The sequence below is a fragment of the Ambystoma mexicanum genome, chromosome 4q (genome assembly GCF_040938575.1).
Source record: "Ambystoma mexicanum isolate Mex_15411 chromosome 4q, UKY_AmexF1_1, whole genome shotgun sequence".
Classification (NCBI taxonomy): domain Eukaryota; kingdom Metazoa; phylum Chordata; class Amphibia; order Caudata; family Ambystomatidae; genus Ambystoma; species Ambystoma mexicanum.
In genome coordinates this window covers 1,294,188,757-1,294,213,186 of record NC_090928.1, presented here as the reverse complement: position 1 = coordinate 1,294,213,186, position 24,430 = coordinate 1,294,188,757, and the positions used below count along the sequence as shown (strand labels likewise).

Below are 24,430 nucleotides of genomic sequence, written 5' to 3'. Positions count from 1 at the left end.
CTGGCCAGGGGCCAATCCGACCCTGCTGCCACCACCCATAGTGCGACAGAGGCCGGGCGTTTGTGGGGCCTCAGGCTCCATTAGGAGCCTATTCATGAAGACAAAAAAAAGCACACACCTTAATTTGCTGCGATGACCATCATCACGGCAAAAGGTGTGCGCTTTTTCTTTTGTCTTCATAAATAGGCTCCTAATGGAGCCTGAGACCTCATAAAGGCCCAGCCCCTGTCGCACTAAGCATGTGTGGCAGGGGCCGTGGATCGGGCGGCTGCTTGTTAATGAAGCAACAGCCCGACCCTTTGGTCATTTAACCTCTTTTTTTTTCCAACTGTGGATGCGCGCCCCCCCCCCCCGGCATGAGGCTGCGGCCCACCAGAGGGGCGCGCCCCACAGTTTGAATACCGCTGAACCTAAGCCCTCCCCTCCAGGACCATACACCAATGAGTCCTAGAGGGGAGGGCTTAATCGCACATTTTCGCGATTATACCCGGGCGGAGAGAAGTGATGCAGTATCGATGGAAAGGGCCATTGATGCTGCATCATTTCTCTCCGATGGGGGGGCTCAGCCCCGACTTGATTTTGCCGGGGGGTGGGAAAGCTCGGGCCCCGGAGCCCCCCATACTCGGCGCCCCTGCTTCTTGCTGATAGATTTTTATCCATCAGCGGGGATCTTTGGATACCGAGGCTTGAGCCTCACTACTCCATCCTCTCGGGCTGAGTGTGTAGTCGTGGGTTTGGTTTCTTCTTGGTCTGTGTGGACTTGTCACAGTAGGGCTGGATTCACAGGGTCTTTGCCGGTGATGAGACTGCCGAGCGGGAGACCGTTCAGATCTTTTATTAGAGCGGGCCACAGGTCCACACATGTGGCTCTAAAATGTGACTTTGGCACGAGCCACAGTGCTCGTGCTGACTTCACAACAGGATGGAGACTTGCCAGGTCTGGTTGCCAGTGCAGCTGTGCCTCCCACTGCCTGAGGAGGCTTGCTGCCAGCCAGTGCTTCCTGCGGTGTACTTGAGACACTGCCAGGTGTCTTGATGTCACACACAGTGACATCACTAACATCACATGGCGCACATCAAGTCTACAGAAGCCCAACTCCGAGAATTAGCACTGAAGGCCATGAAAATGATTCCAGGTGCAGCTCCCATGCAAGACAAAATGCACTCTCTCTGCACCCGCACACACCCACAGAATCACTGCAATGCGCTCACTCTGCACCTGCACACTCCCACAGAATCACTGCAATGCACTCACTCTGCACCTGCACACATCCACATAACCACTGAAATGTACCCTCTCTACACCTGCACACACTCACAGAACCACTGCAATGCACTCTCTCTGCACATGCACATGCCCACAGACCCACTGCAATGCACTCTCTCTGCACCTGGACACACCCACAGAACCACTGCAGTGCACTCTCTCTGCACCTGCACACACCCACAGAACCACTGCAATGCACTCTCTCTGCACATGCACATGCCCACAGAACCACTGCAGTGCACTCTCTCTGCACCTGCACACACCCACAGAACCACTGCAATGCACTCTCTCTGCACATGCACACGCCCACAGAACCACTGCAATGCACTCTTTCTGCATCTGCACACCCACAGAACCACTGCAGTGCACTCTCTCTGCACCTGCACACCCCCAAACTCCCACTGCAGTGCACTATCTCTGCACCTGTACATGCCCACAGAACCACTGCAATGCACTCTCTCTGCACATGCACATGCCCACAGACCCACTGCAATGCACTCTCTCTGCACCTGGACACACCCACAGAACCACTGCAGTGCACTCTCTCTGCACCTGCACACACCCACAGAACCACTGCAATGCACTCTCTCTGCACATGCACATGCCCACAGAACCACTGCAGTGCACTCTCTCTGCACCTGCACACACCCACAGAACCACTGCAATGCACTCTCTCTGCACATGCACACGCCCACAGAACCACTGCAATGCACACTTTCTGCATCTGCACACCCACAGAACCACTGCAGTGCACTCTCTCTGCACCTGCACACCCCCAAACTCCCACTGCAGTGCACTATCTCTGCACCTGTACATGCCCACAGAACCACTGCAATGCACTCTCTCTGCACATGCACATGCCCACAGACCCACTGCAATGCACTCTCTCTGCACCTGGACACACCCACAGAACCACTGCAGTGCACTCTCTCTGCACCTGCACACACCCACAGAACCACTGCAGTGCACTCTCTCTGCACATGCACATGCCCACAGACCCACTGCAATGCACTCACTCTGCACTTGCACACCCCCACAGAAGCAATGACTTACTCACCAAACACACCCCTGACAGAGACATGGCTGAAGCACCACCACACGCCTAGCAAACCTGCCATGCTGCCACACAATGCACTCTCTCTGCACCTGCACACACCCACAGAATCAAAGACTTCCTCACCAAACACACCCTGACAGAGACATAGCTTAAGCCCCACCACACGCCTAGCAAACCTGGCATGCTTCCCCACAATGCACTCTCTCTGCACCTGCACACACCCCAGGAACTACTGCAGTGCACTTACTCTGCACCTGCACACACCCACAGAACCACTGCAATGCACTCTCTCTGCACATGCACATGCCCACAGAACCACTGCAATGCACTCACTCTGCACATGCACATGCCCACAGAACCACTGCATGGACTCTCTCTGCACCTGGACACACCCACAGAACCACTGCAGTGCACTCTCTCTGCACCTGGACACACCCACAGAACCACTGCAGTGCACTCTCTCTGCACCTGCACACACCCACAGAACCACTGCAATGCACTCTCTCTGCACATGCACATGCCCACAGACCCACTGCAATGCACTCTCTCTGCACCTGGACACACCCACAGAACCACTGCAGTGCACTCTCTCTGCACCTGCACATGCCCACAGAACCACTGCAATGCACTCTCTCTGCACATGCACATGCTCACAGACCCACTGCAATGCACTCTCTCTGCACCTGGACACACCCACAGAACCACTGCAGTGCACTCTCACTGCACCTGCACACACCCACAGAACCACTGCAATGCACTCTCTCTGCACATGCACATGCCCACAGACCCACTGCAATGCACTCACTCTGCACTTGCACACCCCCACAGAAGCAATGACTTACTCACCAAACACACCCTTGACAGAGACATGGCTGAAGCACCACCACACGCCTAGCAAACCTGCCATGCTGCCACACAATGCACTCTCTCTGCACCTGCACACACCCACAGAATCAAAGACTTCCTCACCAAACACACCCTGACAGAGACATAGCTTAAGCCCCACCACACACCTAGCAAACCTGGCATGCTTCCCCACAATGCACTCTCTCTGCACCTGCACACACCCCAGGAACTACTGCAGTGCACTCACTCTGCACCTGCACACACCCACAGAACCACTGCAATGCACTCTATCTGCACATGCACATGCCCACAGAACCACTGCAATGCACTCTCTCTGCACATGCACATGCCCACAGACCCACTGCAATGCACTCTCTCTGCACATGCACATACCCACAGACCCACTGCAATGCACTCACTCTGCACATGCACATGCCCACAGAACCACTGCAATGGACTCTCTCTGCACCTGGACACACCCATAGAACCACTGCAGTGCACTCTCTCTGCACCTGGACACACCCACAGAACCACTGCAGTGCACTCTCTCTGCACCTGGACACACCCACAGAACCACTGCAGTGCACTCTCTCTGCACCTGCACACACCCACAGTCCCACTGCAGTGCACTCTCTCTGCACCTGCACACACCCACATACTCACTGCAATGCACTCTCTTTGCACATGCACATGCCCACAGAACCACTGCAATGGACTCTCTCTGCACCTGGACACACCCACAGAACCACTGCAGTGCACTCTCTCTGCACCTGGACACACCCACAGAACCACTGCAGTGCACTCTCTCTGCACCTGCACACACCCACAGTCCCACTGCAGTGCACTCTCTCTGCACCTGCACACACCCACAGACCCACTGCAATGCACTCTCTTTGCACATGCACATGCCCACAGAACCACTGCAATGCACTCTCTCTGCACCTGGACACACCCACAGAACCACTGCAGTGCACTCTCTCTGCACCTGCACACACCCACAGAACCACTGCAGGGCACTCTCTCTGCACCTGCACACATCCACAGAACAACTGCAATGCACTCTCTCTGCACATGCACATGCCCACAGAACCACTGCAATGGACACTCTCTGCACCTGGACACACCCACAGAACCACTGCAGTGCACTCTCTCTGCACCTGGACACACCCACAGAACCACTGCAATGCACTCTCTCTGCACATGCACATGCCCACAGAACCACTGCAATGCACTCTCTCTGCACATGCACATGCCCACAGACCCACTGCAATGCACTCTCTCTGCACATGCACCTGCCCACAGACCCACTGCAATGCACTCACTCTGCACATGCACATGCCCACAGAACCACTGCAATGGACTCTCTCTGCACCTGGACACACCCACAGAACCACTGCAGTGCACTCTCTCTGCACCTGGACACACCCACAGAACCACTGCAGTGCACTCTCTCTGCACCTGCACACACCCACAGTCCCACTGCAGTGCACTCTCTCTGCACCTGCACACACCCACAGACCCACTGCAATGCACTCTCTCTGCACATGCACATGCCCACAGAACCACTGCAATGCACTCTCTCTGCACCTGGACACACCCACAGAACCACTGCAGTGCACTCTCTCTGCACCTGCACACACCCACAGAACCACTGCAGTGCACTCTCTCTGCACCTGCACACACCCACAGAACCACTGCAATGCACTCTCTCTGCACATGCACATGCCCACAGAACCACTGCAATGGACTCTCTCTGCACCTGGACACACCCACAGAACCACTGCAGTGCACTCTCTCTGCACCTGGACACACCCACAGAACCACTGCAGTGCACTCTCTCTGCACCTGCACACACCCACAGAACCACTGCAATGCACTCTCTCTGCACATGCACATGCCCACAGAACCACTGCAATGCACTCTCTCTGCACCTGGACACACCCACAGAACCACTGCAGTGCACTCTCTCTGCACCTGCACATGCCCACAGAACCACTGCAATGCACTCTCTCTGCACATGCACATGCCCACAGACCCACTGCAATGCACTCTCTCTGCACCTGGACACACCCACAGAACCACTGCAGTGCACTCTCTCTGCACCTGCACACACCCACAGAACCACTGCAATGCACTCTCTCTGCACATGCACATGCCCACAGACCCACTGCAATGCACTCACTCTGCACTTGCACACCCCCACAGAAGCAATGACTTACTCACCAAACACACCCCTGACAGAGACCTGGCTGAAGCACCACCACACGCCTCGCAAACCTGCCATGCTGCCACACAATGCACTCTCTCTGCACCTGCACACACCCACACAATCAAAGACTTCCTCACCAAACACACCCTGACAGAGACATAGCTTAAGCCCCACCACACGCCTAGCAAACCTGGCATGCTTCCCCACAATGCACTCTCTCTGCACCTGCACACACCTCAGGAACTACTGCAGTGCACTCACTCTGCACCTGCACAAACCCACAGAACCACTGCAATGCACTCTCTCTGCACATGCACATGCCCACAGAACCACTGCAATGGACTCTCTCTGCACCTGGACACACCCACAGAACCACTGCAGTGCACTCTCTCTGCACCTGGACACACCCACAGAACCACTGCAGTGCACTCTCTCTGCACCTGGACACACCCACAGAACCACTGCAGTGCACTCTCTCTGCACCTGCAAACACCCACAGTCCCACTGCAGTGAACTCTCTCTGCACCTGGACACACCCACAGAACCACAACAAAGCACTCTGTCTGCACATGCACATGCCCACAGAACCACTGCAATGCACTCACTCTGCACATGCACATGCCCACAGAACCACTGCAATTGACTCTCTCTGCACCTGGACACACCCACAGAACCACTGCAGTGCACTCTCTCTGCACCTGCACACACCCACAGAACCACTGCAGTGCACTCTCTCTGCACCTGGACACACCCACAGAACCACTGCAGTGCACTCTCTCTGCACCTGCACACACCCACAGTCCCACTGCAGTGCACTCTCTCTGCACCTGCACGCACCCACAGACCCACTGCAATGCACTCTCTCTGCACATGCACATGCCCACAGAACCACTGCAATGCACTCTCTCTACACCTGCACACACCCACAGAACCACTGCAATGCACTCACTCTGCACATGCACATGCCCACAGAATCAATGACTTCCTCACCAGACACACCCTGACAGAGACATGGCTGAAGCCCCACCACACGTCTGGCAAACCTGGCATGCTTCCCCACATTATCCCATCCACCACAGGAAAACACTCACACATTGCCATCATTTACAGAGACTCACTCACACTTACAAGCCCATTCACCCACCAGACATGTCCTCTGAGAACCAACCGCCCATTCAGTTGGTCTACTCCGTCAGACCCACACCCCACATTAATTTACCTCATGTATACCCCCAACACACAATCCCAACTTCCACACTGGCTCCACACTGGGTCAACAACACCAACTCCTCTCTACAATCCCCTTTGCACTTTTCCCTCTCCTCAAGAGACCACCCCTTGAACCCCACGCTCCCTGAAAACAATAATCCCATTACTATCCTGTCATATTTCACCAGAGTCCTGGAATGCTTTGCCACAAGCCAATTCAAAGAGCACATGCACACACATGACCTCCTCAACTCCTTTCACCCAGCCACAGCACTGGAACCGCAACACCTCATGTCCTCAATGACCTCCAAAACTTGACTGACAAAGGACACACAGTTCTCCTCGTACTGCTCGACCACTCCACAGCCTTTGGCACCATCAAAAAAATGCCATTCTCTTAAACATCCTGTTCCACCAGCCACCATCCTGGACTGTTTCACACTCTCTTCACTGCAAGGACACACTCTGCCTCTGTGCCCCTCTATTGATGCAAGCCAGTCTAGTACGTTGTTCCACAATTATCTCCGCTATGCCCCCTCCTCTTTAACCTATATGTTTAATTCCTCAGAAAGACCCTAAGCAACCACGATGCGCACTTTCTATTTAATATGTAATACGCAGTAACCCACAAATATACTTCCACACCTCACCACTGCCTTACCTCATAAACTCAAGAGCTATCTCTCTACCATAACCACCCGGTTGGCAATCCACTTCGTCAAGCTCAACTCTTTGAAAACAGAGTACCTCCTCATTAGTCTCCTCCAGCGCAGACCCAACCTCACCACTGGATCAAACAACCTACACATATGCCTTCACCAATGACCGTCACCTATCCTTCACACAGCACATAAATGCCATCACCAAAAGATGTAACCAGCTCTGCAAGATAAGACACATCCGTCCCCCTACCGACTTCCACACAGCAGTCCAAGCACAGGTTCTGTGCAAGCTGGACTATGGAAACTCTATCCTCACTGGGATCCCCAACAGGACCCTTGCCCCCCTGCAAGCCATACGACACGCAGCACCAAGACCCAATCCTCCACCTACCCACGCATCACCTTGGCTCTCTCCCGGCTCCACCGGCTCTTCATACCTAAGAGAACTGCTTTCAAAGGACTCTGCCTCATATACAAAGCCATCCACCTCACATCACCCGGGCTCTCTCCCGGCTCCACCGGCTCTTCATACCTAAGAGAACTGCTTTCAAAGGACTCTGCCTCATGTACAAAGCCATCCACCTCAAAACTCCATCCTACCTACACACAAAACTGAAACCCCTCACTCACACAAACGCCAGACAAGCCAACCAACATCTCTGACGCATTCTATGCTGCAAATTAACCTGCACACAAAAACAAACATTCCTAAAGTGGACTACCAGAGATGTACTATCATACGGTAATTTATTAAGGTTAAATATTGAAAATATTGAAACATATTATGTGTATCCAAATACCCAAACCGACATTTTAGAGCGGTTGTACTAAGTGAGCTCTTAACTATCAAGCAGTGATATTTCTGGAAAATATTGCAAGTTAAAACAATTCCTTTAATTGAGATATATAAAGATTGTTCTGCAAATGTACTGAGTAAAAAGGAAAATGTATGGGGGTGTCCTCAAGTTCAGATGTTGCAAGGTTCATCTGCAGCATGCAATAACCAGGTAAGTCTGATGAAGCGTTGTGCACCCCAGCTTTGCCTGGGAGCATGGAAGCCCGAATCGTAAATAGTAATCGCAAAAACTGTGTGTTGTGTTTACCACCATTCATTCTGTGCAGGGCCCACCGACGGGCCTACAGTACTAGGAACTGTGACAGCGGTCACCCGTAAATATGGACGAGGCACTGAGCCACAGGAGACCACACTGTAAATACAGAGAAAGCGACAACAGTGACTTATCACTAAACACAGACTAGGCACTGAGCCACCACAACCTGGGCACTGAGCCCCAGGAGACCACACTGTAAATACAGGCAAGGCGACAACAGTGACTTATCACTAAACACAGACTAGGCACTGGGTCACCACAACCTGGGCACTGAGCCACAGGAGGCCACACTGTAAATACAGACAAGGCGACAACAGTGACTAATCACTAAACACAGACTAGGCACTGAGCCACCACAACCTGGGCACTGAGCCCCAGGAGACCACACTGTAAATACAGGCAAGGCGACAACAGTGACTTATCACTAAACACAGACTAGGCACTGGGTCACCACAACCTGGGCACTGAGCCACAGGAGGCCACACTGTAAATACAGACAAGGCGACAACAGTGACTAATCACTAAACACAGACTAGGCACTGAGTCACCACAACCTGGGCACTGAGCCGCAGGAGACCACACTGTAAATACAGACAAAGGGACAACAGTGACTAATCACTAAACACAGACTAGGCACTGAGTCAACACAACCTGGGCACTGAGCCCCAGGAGACCACACTGTAAATACAGACAAGGCGATAAACAGTGACTAATCACTAAACACAGACTAGGCACTGAGCCACCACAACCTGGGCACTGAGCCCCAGGAGACCACACCGTAAATACAGACAAGGCGACAACAGTGACTTATCACTAAACACAGACTAGGTACTGAGCCACAGGAGACCACACTGTAAATACAGACAAGGCGACAACAGTGACTAATCACTAAACACAGACTAGGTACTGAGCCACAGGAGACCACACTGTAAATACAGACAAGGCGACAACAGTGACTTATCACTAAACACAACTAGGTACTGAGCCACAGGAGACCACACTGTAAATAAAGACAAGGCGACAACAGTGACTAATCACTAAACACAGACTAGGTACTGAGCCACCACAACCTGGGCACTGAGCCCCAGGAGACCACACTGTAAATACAGACAAGGCGATAAACAGTGACTAATCACTAAACACAGACTAGGCACTGAGCCACCACAACCTGGGCACTGAGCCCCAGGAGACCACACTGTAAATACAGACAAGGCGACAACAGTGACTTATCACTAAACACAGACTAGGCACTGGGTCACCACAACCTGGGCACTGAGCCACAGGAGGCCACACTGTAAATACAGACAAGGCGACAACAGTGACTTATCACTAAACACAGACTAGGCACTGGGTCACCACAACCTGGGCACTGAGCCACAGGAGGCCACACTGTAAATACAGACAAGGCGACAACAGTGACTTATCACTAAACACAGACTAGGCACTGGGTCACCACAACCTGGGCACTGAGACACAGGAGGCCACACTGTAAATACAGACAAGGCGACAACAGTGCCTAATCACTAAACACAGACTAGGCACTGAGCCACCACAACCTGGGCACTGAGCCCCAGGAGACCACACTGTAAATACAGACAAGGCGACAACAGTGACTTATCACTAAACACAGACTAGGCACTGGGTCACCACAACCTGGGCACTGAGCCACAGGAGACCACACTGTAACTACAGACAAAGCGACAACGGTGACTAATCACTAAACACAGACTAGGCACTGAGCCACCACAACCTGGGCACTGAGCCCCAGGAGACCACACTGTAAATACAGACAAGGCGACAACAGTGACTTATCACTAAACACAGACTAGGCACTGAGTCACCACAGCCTGGGCACTGAGCCCCAGGAGACCACACTGTAAATACAGACAAGGCGACAACAGTGACTTATCACTAAACACAGAAACAGTGACTAATCACTAAACACAGACTAGGCACTGAGCCACCACAACCTGGGCACTGAGCCCCAGGAGACCACACTGTAAATACAGGCAAGGCGACAACAGTGACTTATCACTAAACACAGACTAGGCACTGGGTCACCACAACCTGGGCACTGAGCCACAGGAGGCCACACTGTAAATACAGACAAGGCGACAACAGTGACTAATCACTAAACACAGACTAGGCACTGAGCCACCACAACCTGGGCACTGAGCCCCAGGAGACCACACTGTAAATACAGGCAAGGCGACAACAGTGACTTATCACTAAACACAGACTAGGCACTGGGTCACCACAACCTGGGCACTGAGCCACAGGAGGCCACACTGTAAATACAGACAAGGCGACAACAGTGACTAATCACTAAACACAGACTAGGCACTGAGTCACCACAACCTGGGCACTGAGCCGCAGGAGACCACACTGTAAATACAGACAAAGGGACAACAGTGACTAATCACTAAACACAGACTAGGCACTGAGTCAACACAACCTGGGCACTGAGCCCCAGGAGACCACACTGTAAATACAGACAAGGCGATAAACAGTGACTAATCACTAAACACAAACTAGGCACTGAGCCACCACAACCTGGGCACTGAGCCCCAGGAGACCACACCGTAAATACAGACAAGGCGACAACAGTGACTTATCACTAAACACAGACTAGGTACTGAGCCACAGGAGACCACACTGTAAATACAGACAAGGCGACAACAGTGACTAATCACTAAACACAGACTAGGTACTGAGCCACAGGAGACCACACTGTAAATACAGACAAGGCGACAACAGTGACTTATCACTAAACACAACTAGGTACTGAGCCACAGGAGACCACACTGTAAATACAGACAAGGCGATAAACAGTGACTAATCACTAAACACAGACTAGGCACTGAGCCACCACAACCTGGGCACTGAGCCCCAGGAGACCACACTGTAAATACAGACAAGGCGACAACAGTGACTTATCACTAAACACAGACTAGGCACTGGGTCACCACAACCTGGGCACTGAGCCACAGGAGGCCACACTGTAAATACAGACAAGGCGACAACAGTGACTTATCACTAAACACAGACTAGGCACTGGGTCACCACAACCTGGGCACTGAGCCACAGGAGGCCACACTGTAAATACAGACAAGGCGACAACAGTGACTTATCACTAAACACAGACTAGGCACTGGGTCACCACAACCTGGGCACTGAGACACAGGAGGCCACACTGTAAATACAGACAAGGCGACAACAGTGCCTAATCACTAAACACAGACTAGGCACTGAGCCACCACAACCTGGGCACTGAGCCCCAGGAGACCACACTGTAAATACAGACAAGGCGACAACAGTGACTTATCACTAAACACAGACTAGGCACTGGGTCACCACAACCTGGGCACTGAGCCACAGGAGACCACACTGTAACTACAGACAAAGCGACAACGGTGACTAATCACTAAACACAGACTAGGCACTGAGCCACCACAACCTGGGCACTGAGCCCCAGGAGACCACACTGTAAATACAGACAAGGCGACAACAGTGACTTATCACTAAACACAGACTAGGCACTGAGTCACCACAGCCTGGGCACTGAGCCCCAGGAGACCACACTGTAAATACAGACAAGGCGACAACAGTGACTTATCACTAAACACAGAAACAGTGACTAATCACTAAACACAGACTAGGCACTGAGCCACCACAACCTGGGCACTGAGCCACAGGAGACCACACTGTAAATACAGACAAAGCGACAACAGTGACTAATCACTAAACACAGACTAGGCACTGAGCCACCAAAAACTGGGCACTGGGCCACAGGATGCCACACAATAAATACAGACAAGGTGTTGACCTTCCACTCAACAAACTGTGAATGAGGACCAGCCATCAAGACACCCATGACAACAGTGACTAATCACTAAACACAGACTAGGCACTGAGCCACAGGAGACCACACTGTAAATACAGACAAGGCGATAAACAGTGACTAATCACTAAACACAGACTAGGTACTGAGCCACAGGAGACCACACTGTAAATACAGACAAGGCGATAAACAGTGACTAATCACTAAACACAGACTAGGTACTGAGCCACAGGAGACCACACTGTAAATACAGACAAGGCGATAAACAGTGACTAATCACTAAACACAGACTAGGTACTGAGCCACAGGAGACCACACTGTAAATACAGACAAGGCGATAAACAGTGACTAATCACTAAACACAGACTAGGTACTGAGCCACAGGAGACCACACTGTAAATACAGACAAGGCGATAAACAGTGACTAATCTCTAAACACAACTAGGTACTGAGCCACAGGAGACCACACTGTAAATACAGACAAGGCGATAAACAGTGACTAATCTCTAAACACAACTAGGTACTGAGCCACAGGAGACCACACTGTAAATACAGACAAGGCGATAAACAGTGACTAATCACTAAACACAACTAGGTACCACACTGTAAATACAGACAAGGCGATAAACAGTGACTAATCTCTAAACACAACTAGGTACTGAGCCACAGGAGACCACACTGTAAATACAGACAAGGCGATAAACAGTGACTAATCACTAAACACAGACTAGGTACTGAGCCGCAGGAGACCACACTGTAAATACAGACAAGGCGATAAAGAGTGACTAATCACTAAACACAGACTAGGTACTGAGCCACAGGAGACCACACTGTAAATACAGACAAGGCGATAAACAGTGACTAATCACTAAACACAACTAGGTACTGAGCCACAGGAGACCACACTGTAAATACAGACAAGGCGATAAACAGTGACTAATCACTAAACACAGACTAGGTACTGAGCCACAGGAGACCACACTGTAAATACAGACAAGGCGATAAACAGTGACTAATCACTAAACACAGACTAGGCACTGAGTCACCACAACCTGGGCACTGAGCCACAGGAGACCACACTATAAATACAGACAAGGCGACAACAGTGACTAATCACTAAACACAGACTAGGCACTGAGCCACCACAACCTGGGCACTGAGCCCCAGGAGACCACACTGTAAATACAGACAAGGCATTGACCTTCCACTCAACAAACATTGATTGAGGACCAGCTAGCGGAACACCCATGACAACAGTGACTAATCACTAAACACAGACTAGGCACTGAGCCACAGGAGACCACACTGTAAATACAGACAAGGCGATAAACAGTGACTAATCACTAAACACAGACTAGGCACTGAGCCACAGGAGACCACACTGTAAATACAGACAAGGCGATAAACAGTGACTAATCACTAAACACAGACTAGGTACTGAGCCACAGGAGACCACACTGTAAATACAGACAAGGCGATAAACAGTGACTAATCACTAAACACAGACTAGGTACTGAGCCACAGGAGACCACACTGTAAATACAGACAAGGCGATAAACAGTGACTAATCACTAAACACAGACTAGGCACTGAGTCACCACAACCTGGGCACTGAGCCACAGGAGACCACACTGTAAATACAGACAAGGCGACAACAGTGACTTATCACTAAACACAGACTAGGCACTGGGTCACCACAACCTGGGCACTGAGCCACAGGAGGCCACACTGTAAATACAGACAAGGCGACAACAGTGACTAATCACTAAACACAGACTAGGCACTGAGCCACCACAACCTGGGCACTGAGCCCCAGGAGACCACACTGTAAATACAGGCAAGGCGACAACAGTGACTTATCACTAAACACAGACTAGGCACTGGGTCACCACAACCTGGGCACTGAGCCACAGGAGGCCACACTGTAAATACAGACAAGGCGACAACAGTGACTAATCACTAAACACAGACTAGGCACTGAGTCACCACAACCTGGGCACTGAGCCGCAGGAGACCACACTGTAAATACAGACAAAGGGACAACAGTGACTAATCACTAAACACAGACTAGGCACTGAGTCAACACAACCTGGGCACTGAGCCCCAGGAGACCACACTGTAAATACAGACAAGGCGATAAACAGTGACTAATCACTAAACACAGACTAGACACTGAGCCACCACAACCTGGGCACTGAGCCCCAGGAGACCACACCGTAAATACAGACAAGGCGACAACAGTGACTTATCACTAAACACAGACTAGGTACTGAGCCACAGGAGACCACACTGTAAATACAGACAAGGCGACAACAGTGACTAATCACTAAACACAGACTAGGTACTGAGCCACAGGAGACCACACTGTAAATACAGACAAGGCGACAACAGTGACTTATCACTAAACACAACTAGGTACTGAGCCACAGGAGACCACACTGTAAATAAAGACAAGGCGACAACAGTGACTAATCACTAAACACAGACTAGGTACTGAGCCACCACAACCTGGGCACTGAGCCCCAGGAGACCACACTGTAAATACAGACAAGGCGATAAACAGTGACTAATCACTAAACACAGACTAGGCACTGAGCCACCACAACCTGGGCACTGAGCCCCAGGAGACCACACTGTAAATACAGACAAGGCGACAACAGTGACTTATCACTAAACACAGACTAGGCACTGGGTCACCACAACCTGGGCACTGAGCCAAAGGAGGCCACACTGTAAATACAGACAAGGCGACAACAGTGACTTATCACTAAACACAGACTAGGCACTGGGTCACCACAACCTGGGCACTGAGCCACAGGAGGCCACACTGTAAATACAGACAAGGCGACAACAGTGACTTATCACTAAACACAGACTAGGCACTGGGTCACCACAACCTGGGCACTGAGACACAGGAGGCCACACTGTAAATACAGACAAGGCGACAACAGTGCCTAATCACTAAACACAGACTAGGCACTGAGCCACCACAACCTGGGCACTGAGCCCCAGGAGACCACACTGTAAATACAGACAAGGCGACAACAGTGACTTATCACTAAACACAGACTAGGCACTGGGTCACCACAACCTGGGCACTGAGCCACAGGAGACCACACTGTAAATACAGACAAAGCGACAACAGTGACTAATCACTAAACACAGACTAGGCACTGAGCCACCACAACCTGGGCACTGAGCCCCAGGAGACCACACTGTAAATACAGACAAGGCGACAACAGTGACTTATCACTAAACACAGACTAGGCACTGAGTCACCACAGCATGGGCACTGAGCCCCAGGAGACCACACTGTAAATACAGACAAGGCGACAACAGTGACTTATCACTAAACACAGAAACAGTGACTAATCACTAAACACAGACTAGGCACTGAGCCACCACAACCTGGGCACTGAGCCACAGGAGACCACACTGTAAATACAGACAAAGCGACAACAGTGACTAATCACTAAACACAGACTAGGCACTGAGCCACCAAAAACTGGGCACTGGGCCACAGGATGCCACACAATAAATACAGACAAGGTGTTGACCTTCCACTCAACAAACTGTGAATGAGGACCAGCCATCAAGACACCCATGACAACAGTGACTAATCACTAAACACAGACTAGGCACTGAGCCACAGGAGACCACACTGTAAATACAGACAAGGCGATAAACAGTGACTAATCACTAAACACAGACTAGGTACTGAGCCACAGGAGACCACACTGTAAATACAGACAAGGCGATAAACAGTGACTAATCACTAAACACAGACTAGGTACTGAGCCACAGGAGACCACACTGTAAATACAGACAAGGCGATAAACAGTGACTAATCACTAAACACAGACTAGGTACTGAGCCACAGGAGACCACACTGTAAATACAGACAAGGCGATAAACAGTGACTAATCACTAAACACAGACTAGGTACTGAGCCACAGGAGACCACACTGTAAATACAGACAAGGCGATAAACAGTGACTAATCTCTAAACACAACTAGGTACTGAGCCACAGGAGACCACACTGTAAATACAGACAAGGCGATAAACAGTGACTAATCTCTAAACACAACTAGGTACTGAGCCACAGGAGACCACACTGTAAATACAGACAAGGCGATAAACAGTGACTAATCACTAAACACAGACTAGGTACTGAGCCACAGGAGACCACACTGTAAATACAGACAAGGCGATAAACAGTGACTAATCACTAAACACAACTAGGTACTGAGCCACAGGAGACCACACTGTAAATACAGACAAGGCGATAAACAGTGACTAATCACTAAACACAGACTAGGTACTGAACCACAGGAGACCACACTGTAAATACAGACAAGGCGATAAACACTGACTAATCACTAAACACAGACTAGGCACTGAGTCACCACAACCTGGGCACTGTGCCACAGGAGACCACACTATAAATACAGACAAGGCGACAACAGTGACTAATCACTAAACACAGACTAGGCACTGAGCCACCACAACCTGGGCACTGATCCCCAGGAGACCACACTGTAAATACAGACAAGGCATTGACCTTCCACTCAACAAACATTGATTGAGGACCAGCTAGCGGAACACCCATGACAACAGTGACTAATCACTAAACACAGACTAGGCACTGAGCCACAGGAGACCACACTGTAAATACAGACAAGGTGATAAACAGTGACTAATCACTAAACACAGACTAGGCACTGAGCCACAGGAGACCACACTGTAAATACAGACAAGGCGATAAACAGTGACTAATCACTAAACACAGACTAGGTACTGAGCCACAGGAGACCACACTGTAAATACAGACAAGGCGATAAACAGTGACTAATCACTAAACACAGACTAGGTACTGAGCCACAGGAGACCACACTGTAAATACAGACAAGGCGATAAACAGTGACTAATCACTAAACACAGACTAGGCACTGAGTCACCACAACCTGGGCACTGAGCCACAGGAGACCACACTGTAAATACAGACAAGGCGACAACAGTGACTAATCACTAAACACAGACTAGGCACTGAGCCACCACAACCTGGGCACTGAGCCCCAGGAGACCACACTGTAAATACAGACAAGGTGACAACAGTGACTTATCACTAAACACAGACTAGGCACTGAGTCACCACAACCTGGGCACTGATCCCCAGGAGACCACACTGTAAATACAGACAAGGCGACAACAGTGACTTATCACTAAACACAGACTAGGCACTGGGTCACCACAACCTGGGCACTGAGCCACAGGAGGCCACACTGTAAATACAGACAAGGCGACAACAGTGACTTATCACTACACACAGACTAGGCACTGAGTCACCACAACCTGGGCACTCATCCCCAGGAGACCACACTGTAAATACAGACAAGGCGATAAACAGTGACTAATCACTAAACACAGACTAGGCACTGAGCCACCACAACCTGAGCACTGAGCCCCAGGAGACCACACTGTAAATACAGACAAGGCGACAACAGTGACTTATCACTACACACAGACTAGGCACTGAGTCACCACAACCTGGGCACTCATCCCCAGGAGACCACAATGTAAATACAGACAAGGCGATAAACAGTGACTAATCACTAAACACAACTAGGTACTGAGCCACAGGAGACCACACTGTAAATACAGACAAGGATAAACAGTGACTAATCACTAAACACAACTAGATACTGAGCCACAGGAGACCACACTGTAAATACAGACAAGGCGATAAACAGTGACTAATCACTAAACACAGACTAGGTACTGAGCCACAGGAGACCACACTGTAAATACTGATAAGGCACTGACCTTCCACTCAAACTGTGAATGGGGACCAGCCATCAAGACACCCATGCCAACAGTGACTAATCACTAAACACAAACTAGGCACTGAGTCACCACATACTGGGCACTGAGTCACAGGGGACCACACTGTAAATACAGACAAGGCGATAAACAGTGACTAATCTCTAAACACAACTAGGTACTGAGCCACAGGAGACCACACTGTAAATACAGACAAGGTGATAAACAGTGACTAATCTCTAAACACAACTAGGTACTGAGCCACAGGAGACCACACTGTAAATACAGACAAGGCGATAAACAGTGACTAATCACTAAACACAACTAGGTACCACACTCTAAACACAACTAGGTACTGAGCCACAGGAGACCACACTGTAAATACAGACAAGGCGATAAACAGTGACTAATCACTAAACACAGACTAGGTACTGAGCCGCAGGAGACCACACTGTAAATACAGACAAGGCGATAAAGAGGGACTAATCACTAAACACAGACTAGGTACTGAGCCACAGGAGACCACACTGTAAATACAGACAAGGAGATAAACAGTGACTAATCACTAAACACAGACTAGGTACTGAGCCACAGGAGACCACACTGTAAATACAGACAAGGCGATAAACAGTGACTAATCACTAAACACAACTAGGTATTGAGCCACAGGAGACCACACTGTAAATACAGACAAGGCGATAAACAGTGACTAATCACTAAACACAGCCTAGGTACTGAGCCACAGGAGACCACACTGTAAATACAGACAAGGCGATAAACAGTGACTAATCACTAAACACAACTAGGTACTGAGCCACAGGAGACCACACTGTAAATACAGACAAGGCGATAAACAGTGACTAATCACTAAACACAGACTAGGTACTGAGCCACAGGAGACCACACTGTAAATACAGACAAGGCGATAAACAGTGACTAATCACTAAACACAGACTAGGCACTGAGTCACCACAACCTGGGCACTGAGCCACAGGAGACCACACTATAAATACAGACAAGGCGACAACAGTGACTAATCACTAAACACAGACTAGGCACTGAGCCACCACAACCTGGGCACTGAGCCCCAGGAGACCACACTGTAAATACAGACAAGGCGACAACAGTGACTTATCACTAAGCACAGACTAGGCACTGAGTCACCACAACCTGGGCACTGATCCCCAGGAGACCACACTGTAAATACAGACAAGGCGATAAACAGTGACTAATCACTAAACACAGACTAGGCACTGAGTCACCACAACCTGGGCACTGATCCCCAGGAGACCACACTGTAAATACAGACAAGGCATTGACCTTCCACTCAACAAACATTGATTGAGGACCAGCTAGCGGAACACCCATGACAACAGTGACTAATCACTAAACACAGACTAGGCACTGAGCCACAGGAGACCACACTGTAAATACAGACAAGGCGATAAACAGTGACTAATCACTAAACACAGACTAGGCACTGAGTCACCACAACCTGGGCACTGAGCCACAGGAGACCACACTGTAAATACAGACAAGGCGACAACAGTGACTAATCACTAAACACAGACTAGGCACTGAGCCACCACAACCTGGGCACTGAGCCCCAGGAGACCACACTGTAAATACAGACAAGGCGACAACAGTGACTTATCACTACACACAGACTAGGCACTGAGTCACCACAACCTGGGCACTCATCCCCAGGAGACCACACTGTAAATACAGACAAGGCGATAAACAGTGACTAATCACTAAACACAACTAGGTACTGAGCCACAGGAGACCACACTGTAAATACAGACAAGGCGATAAACAGTGACTAATCACTAAACACAGACTAGGCACTGAGCCACCACAACCTGGGCACTGAGCCCCAGGAGACCACACTGTAAATACAGACAAGGCGACAACAGTGACACCGAGTCACCACAACCTGGGCACTCATTCCCAGGAGGCCACACTGTAAATACAGACAAGGCGATAAACAGTGACTAATCACTAAACACAACTAGGTACTGAGCCACAGGAGACCACACTGTAAATACAGACAAGGTGACAACAGTGACTAATCACTAAACACAAACTAGGCACTGAGTCACCACATACTGGGCACTGAGCCACCACAAACTGGGCACTGAGCTACAAGATACCACACTGTAAATGCACACAAGGCGTTGCCCTTCCACGCAACAAACGTTGAGTGAGGATCAGCCAACAAGACACCCATGACAGCAGTGATTAATCAGTAAACACAGACTAGACACTGAGCTACAGGAGACCACACTGTAAGTACAGATAAGGCGACAACAGTGACTAATCACTAAACACAGTCGCCCCACAGTAGGCACTGGGCCATTGAGCAAAGGGCCATCCCACTTTAAATGCAGCTAAGCAAGGAGTCACCATAACACGGCCTGCTGCGGTTTTAGACTGTATAGCCGCCCAGCAGGAAGCAGGGGCGCCGGCACCCTTACACGTTTGACATCAGGTGAACAGCTCTACAGAAGAATGAACAGGAATACTCCATTCCTCTGGACACAGAAATGATACGAAGCAGACATGAGAACATGCACAGTTCAGGCACACACATGCGAACCCTCTCTTCACGGCCTAACAGCCTGAAATGCTAAGGAGAATACTTGCAAAGCACAGGAAGCATAACACACCGCCCTGCCACACATAGAACCCCCTATAGGACATGTTCAGAAAGAAAGAGTCTAAGGCTCGCTGTCTTCTCCCTCCCCACAGTCTTCCTTGGGGGGCAAGTGCTAGGAGGCAAAGTAATGGGCGCCAGCGAGTCCCCTCTGCCAGTGCCAGCGGCTGAGGAGTGGGGGGGGGGGGGGGGGGGCGCCAGGGATGCCCGCCCCTGGCGCCCCATGCCGTAGCCTGGACATGTACACTCCCCTCCATGCACCCCCACCTCACGCCTAGCCGGGGTACTCTCACTCCACGCCTCACTTACAGTATTTATTTACTCTCTATCCGGACTCGTCACACACAGGTACATTTACTCCCAGTACTCACATCCCACAACCCCCTCCTCAGCATTCCTCACCTCACGCACACCCTCCCTTCACTCCCTGCACTCAGCTCACGCACACCCTCCCTTCACTCCCCGCACTCAGCTCACGCACGGCCTCCCGTCACTCAATGCACTCAGCACACGCACGTCCTCCCTTCAATCCCTGCACTCAGCTCACGCACGTCCTCCCTTCACTCCCTGCACTCAGCTCACGCACACCCTCCCTTCACTCCCCGCACTCAGCTCACGCACGGCCTCCCGTCACTCAATGCACTCAGCACACGCACGTCCTCCCTTCACTCCCTGCACTCAGCTCACGCACGTCCTCCCGTCACTGCCTGCACTCAGCTCACGCACGTCCTCCCTTCACTCCCTGCACTCAGCTCACGCACACCCTCCCTTCACTCCCTGCACTCAGCTCACGCACACCCTCCCTTCACTCAACGCACTCAGCTCACGCACGGCCTCCCGTCACTCAATGCACTCAGCACACGCACGTCCTCCCTTCACTCCCTGCACTCAGCTCACGCACGTCCTCCCGTCACTGCCTGCACTCAGCTCATGCACGTCCTCCCTTCACTCCCTGCACTCAGCTCACGCACGTCCTCCCTTCACTCCCTGCACTCAGCTCACGCACGTCCTCCCTTCACTCCCTGCACTCAGCTCACGCACGTCCTCCCTTCACTCCCTGCACTCAGCTCACGCACGTCCTCCCGTCACTGCCTGCACTCAGCTCATGCACGTCCTCCCTTCACTCCCTGCACTCAGCTCACGCACGTCCTCCCTTCACTCCCTGCACTCAGCTCACGCACGTCCTCCCTTCACTCCCTGCACTCAGCTCACGCACGTCCTCCCTTCACTCCCTGCACTCAGCTCACGCACGGCCTCCCGTCACTCCCTGCACTCAGCTCACGCACACCCTACCTTCACTCCCTGCACTCAGCTCACGCACACCCTCCCTTCACTCCCTGCACTCAGTGCACACACACACCCTCCCTTCACTCCCTGCACTCAGTGCACGCACACCCTCCCTTCACTCCCTCCACTCAGCTCACGCACAACTTCCCTTCACTCCCTGCACTCAGTGCACACGCACACCCTCCCTTCACTCCCTGCACTCACCTCGTACACAGCCTCTCTCCCTCTGTCCCTCTCTCTCCCTCTCTCCCTCTGTCCCTCTCTCTCTCTCCCTCTCTCTCTCCCTCTCTCCGTCACTCTGTCTCTCTCCCTCGTTCTCTCCCTCTCTCCCTCTCTCCCTCTCCCTCTCTCTCTCTCCCTCTCCCTCCCCCTCTCTCCCTCTGTCCCTCTCTCCCTCTCTCCCTCGTTCTCTCCCTCTCTCCCTCTCTCTCTCTCCCTCTCTCTCTCTCTCCCTCTCTCCCTCTGTCCCTCTGTCCCTCTGTCCCTCTCTCTCTCTCCCTCTCTCCCTCTGTCCCTCTGTCTCTCTCCCTCTCTTTCCCTCTCTCCCTCTGTCCCTCTCTCTCTCTATCTCTCTCTCACACACTCACTCTTCCTTTGCACTTCCACCACAAGCAGCCTGTACTCTTTGCACTCAGCTCACACTTAAACACACCACCGCCTCTCCACTCTCTGCAACTGTGCAAGCTCACTTCACACTTTGCATTCGCAGCACACACAGTCTAGAGTAGTCCTCTCAACACGGCATCACACACAACTTCTCTTCCCTCCTTATACTCACCCCCATACAGCCTCTCTGTACTGACAGCCTCCCTTCACTTTGTGTACTCACCTCCCACACAGGCACTCCTCGGTACCAGTACTCACTTCCCACACCGCCACTGTACTCACCTCTTTAGCTCCGCGTGCCCCTCGGCTCTGCCCCCCTGCAGTGCTCCCCTGGCTGCTGCTAGTCCTGAGCCTGTAATTATGCGGCACGTAATGCTTGTGTCGCGGCTTCTGCTAGTCGTTGGCAATAGGGGGGGGGGCTTCTGCCAGTCGCTGGCAGTGGGCAGTGGGGGGGCGTGAGTGCCAGGGTTCAGGTGCTCCGGAGTGGTGGCACTTCGCGATTTCCTGGAACCTAAAACACAAACCGAAAGCAAGTTTCACTTCTGTTTTCTGCCTCTGGGCATTTCCTGTGGTTTGTGCAGCCCGCGATTTCAACAAAGGGTGGGGTTCTTTTTTTAAAGCAACCAGCAGAGGTTACTGGGCGTCGGGGAGGAGGCTGAGATCATGCTGTCCCCAACAGGAAGGGGGTGGAGGGGGGTCCCCACCTGCGAGGAGCTGCTGTGTGCTGCCCCCTTCGCCCTCATAACCTTTCTCCAGGCACCTGTGCCCCCCAAAGTGCTTCCGCCCTGCCAGCTTACTAGCCGCCGACGTGAACAATGACTCGACCCCCCCCCCCATAACCACATTATATGGAAGAATCCATCACTCTGGAGCTGGCCACTCAGGGCCCGATTCTGTGGAGCATGCAGAAACAGAAAAGTGCAGTTCCATGGAAGAACAGCACTATGCTGAAAAGCACTCTATGCTCATAAAGAAAGTGTGGTGTCTTCTAAGGTTAACCCCAACACCAAACTGGCCATTACTTCTTTATTTGAGCCTCCAACAATCATGCAGCATAAGGGCTAATTGTATTCTCTGTCCATATTCCATATAACAATGGGCCTCATTACGACCCAGGCGGTAAGTTACCGCCTGGGCAGTGACTTTACCACCATGGCGTAAACTACGTTTACGCCATGGTGGTTGGCGGACTTACCGCCCCATTCCGAGGTCGGCGGGGCGGTAAGTCCCCAATCCCCATTTACCCTTCCCCATTCCCATTTTTGCCCCATAGGGCATAATGGGAGTGGGGAAGGCGTTAATTACGCCACCGTAAATTACGGTGGCGTAATTAACTCCATGGTACCTTAGCGCCATGGATTTTAACACCTGCTAAAAGCAGGTGTTAAAAGCGCCATGGCGCTAAGGGACCTCGTAGTTGGCGGTAAGGGGTCGGCGCAGCTAACGCTGGCGTTAACCCCTTACCGCCAGGGTCGTAATGAGGCCCAATGTCTCTTAAAGTCTGCAGCTGCAACAGGAGCTGTGGGCTGAGGCCTGATGTGCCTCTCAACAGGAGGAGCGCCGCAGTGCGACCGCTCCCTTCAGTTACACGCGCTGTTCTCACTGCGCCGAGCGATGTCTCCCATGCGCCGAGCGAAGCTCCCATGCGCCGAGCGAAGGCTCCCGTGCGCCGAGCGAAGCTCCCATGCGCAGAGCGAAGGCTCCTATGCGCCGAGCGAAGGCTCCCGTGCGCCGAGCGATGTCTCCCATGCGCCGAGCGAAGCTCCCATGCGCCGAGCGAAGGCTCCCGTGCGCCGAGCGAAGGCTCCCGTGCGCCGAGCAAAGGCTCCCGTGCGCCGAGTGAAGCTCCCATGCGCA

General features: G+C 51.6%; 1 protein-coding gene across 1 annotated transcript in view; it reads right to left on the bottom strand.

Moving 5' to 3' along the window:
• The window catches only part of LOC138468389 (NACHT, LRR and PYD domains-containing protein 3-like), a 350,409-nt gene extending 327,316 nt beyond the window's left edge, over nt 1-23,093 (bottom strand). Inside the window, exon 1 of the mRNA XM_069608929.1 lies at nt 22,856-23,093. The gene's annotated coding sequence lies outside the window, so the exon portion shown is untranslated. The remainder of the gene's footprint in view (nt 1-22,855) is intronic.
• Between the last annotated feature and the right edge of the window lie 1,337 nt (nt 23,094-24,430).